The following is a 2,882-nucleotide window of genomic DNA, read 5'->3' on the forward strand; positions in this document are numbered from 1 at the left end:
GCAAACAAAAACTCGCGCCAATTGTGGATACGTAGCGCCGCGGAGCGACAACAATGCGAGGACTTTCCGCTGAAGATTCCGACTTTGGCCGCAAGATAGCACCAGCCGTAAAAAACGCCGAGCAGAGCTGCGGAGTGACGAGACTCCACGGGCGAAGCAGAGGCAGGGGTTCACGTAGTTATGGCATTACATTTCTTGGTAACTTTGTTTGGCTTTATCCGTTATTGTTAGCGATAAGCAAATGTGGTGAAATTTCATTAATGCAGCAACTACCGGTATATTTGTGAGCGCGCGCTCAACTTTAGTATTCGGTCTGGCGTAAACAAAGCCCAACCTAAATAGCTTGTGGCGAGGTAAGGGCAGGTAAGAAAGTGTCCTGCTGCGCAACCATGTAACAGCGATGCCATGTAACATTAATGTTAATGCCACACGTGATGCGCTTCGTATGAAGACAAACTTCCTTGGTCGTTGAAAGCGCTGACAGACTCAACACATGCCACCTTTTTTTTTCTGTTCGGCACGCAGGCGTTGCTTCATGCTCTGCTTAAATCCCCGAATATACACGGTAATTCCCACTGAGATTGCGGGCGCCATCCCCGCTGGCCTACTAAATTAACATGAACTGAAGCTGATACTTTAATTGGAACTTGGAAGCATCTTGGAAGTGTCTGGAAGGCGATTAATGTGGCTTCTCGACTAATTCTTCATATTTTAGGAACACTGAAATAGTGTATTTTCATAGGGATTTTACTTCGGTGTAGTTAAAGCTGGTTGTTCAAGTGCTTCACACTGCGCGCTATATTTCTTTATGGGACTAAGTCCCGCAACAATGAAAAATAATAAAGAGGTAAAGAGAAAACAGATCAACAGGTGTAATAAATTTTTCATGTATCCTCTTTACAGCCGACACGCACGTTCCGTCGATAGCTCAGTTGGTAGAGCGGTGGACTGTAGATGTTGTATTACGGTAATCCATAGGTCGCTGGTTCGAATCCGGCTCGACGGATGATTTTCTTTTTCTTCATTATTTTGCGCAAAGCAAGATTTTTTTTTTTCTTTTTTTTCTTTTCACCTTGACGAAACCGGACATCGTTTGCTGGATATGTACTCAGGACACATTGGTATGTGGTCTGTCTCGCCACATCATGATCTATAAAATAAGCCGCGCTAAATGCCAAAACAGGTTAACAACAGGAAAATAAAGCAGACGTGGATTGTGTGCTTACAGCATATCATTGAGTAGTGTCTTGATTTATGTAAATTTAGTGAACATGTTTTCTTTTCAAAATTCGCTGCCACATTTTGATTTCGGAAGGTACACTTGTATATGATGTTATTGAAATTGGGTCATGAACATTATTTTTTTTCTTTTCATAACTTACAGATGAGAATGTTCTCCTGTCAAGTAACGTGCAAGTAGAATTCATTACAGACGCAACAGCGGAGCTTATTCTGGTGCAGCTTTCGAAAAAAGGATTGATGTGAACTTAAGCGGCAATACGAATCAGTATGTGGTTTGTCTCGCCACATCATAACAACAAAAAATAAGCCCCTTTAAGCAGCAAAACAGGTTACTTGCACGTTACTTCACGGGAGAAAATTCTCATAATTAAGTTGGGAAAAATAAGTTCATGAATTAATTTCAATAATATATGCAAGTATGTCTTCCGTTCTCTTTAACAGATTCGAGCTTACGTATATATATATATATATATATATATATATATATATATATATATATATATATATATATATATATATATATATATATCTTAGGGAGTTTAAACTTTACGAATAGGGGCCCCAGACGTTTTGGGGCCCCAAAGAAATAGCGTTGAGGCCACTGCGCATGCGCGAGATCCGAACAGCGTTTGGGTTTTGCGTTGGGGACACTATTTCACGAGTTTAGCGGGAGCCCCAAAGCCTGCCCCCAAAGCTCTGAGTCAAACAAACATAACGGCACCCACTGAAGCGACGGCTCTTGGTCAAGACTATAGAATGACCTAGAATAGGGGGGATGTCCAAAGCGTCACAGGCTATTCGAAAACTCCTAGTTCCTGCTTCACCCAAAGCGAGCACCCGCAAGGGGCTTTGGGGCCCCAAACTTTTGGGACCCATATTTGAAAACTCCCTATTTCTTGGTAAGGGCTTGCATACCTGTAGGCTGGGCCTGGCTCGAAGCTTAAGTTTACTGCTTCAAATTTTGTAACTTTAAAAAAATAAACCATCGTGCTCAGATCAAGATATTAAGAGGGAAGAATAACATTCAAATTGCGCGCATATATACATATAACACACTAACACACATCCTATTTACCCAATTCGCGTGGTTTGTGGGCATGCTGACATTTGGCAGGCGGTACGGTACGTAAACCTAAAGGAACATAAAAACAGTTTAAACGCTACTCTAGCTATGGCTAGCTTTTAGCCGCGCATCGCAAGGTTTGCAAATGCCTGCCAATATTTTGTATTACTACGGTTATTTTTTATGTAAACACAGATATGACATGGCACGCGAGATAATGGAAGCCCTCCTCATAAAGAATGCTGGTGGTACCTGCATTAACTCTCCGTCAGTGGTCTTACAGCGAAGCGATGAAGTTCTCTGGAAGGAGGGTAGCGCCAACTTAAATATGTTCATACTTTTCTAAAGATCTGCTGTTACTGTTATGACCATTTTTATGTTTGGCAAGATGTCTAGATCGTTATGTAGTGGCGACTGCGCAGTTAGGTTTGAGTTGGCCTCTAACTTTTTTTTAACAGCGAAGCTGTTTGTAGTCGAGTCTTTCGTGTCCGATGTCGGCGTAACACAGATGGTCATTTTACGGGCATGTGCCACAGAAATGGGGTAAATCCCACTACTCACCACTGGTCCACTAAAA

General features: G+C 42.0%; 1 non-coding gene across 1 annotated transcript; it reads left to right on the forward strand.

The window, feature by feature from the left end:
• Positions 1–917: 917 nt before the first annotated feature.
• Positions 918–1,006, forward strand: Trnay-gua (transfer RNA tyrosine (anticodon GUA)). The gene is given in 2 exon segments: positions 918–954; positions 971–1,006. It is a non-coding gene; the product is annotated as a tRNA-Tyr (tRNA).
• Positions 1,007–2,882: the final 1,876 nt, after the last annotated feature.

Source organism: Rhipicephalus sanguineus, unplaced genomic scaffold (genome assembly GCF_013339695.2).
Source record: "Rhipicephalus sanguineus isolate Rsan-2018 unplaced genomic scaffold, BIME_Rsan_1.4 Seq4481, whole genome shotgun sequence".
Lineage (NCBI taxonomy): Eukaryota > Metazoa > Arthropoda > Arachnida > Ixodida > Ixodidae > Rhipicephalus > Rhipicephalus sanguineus.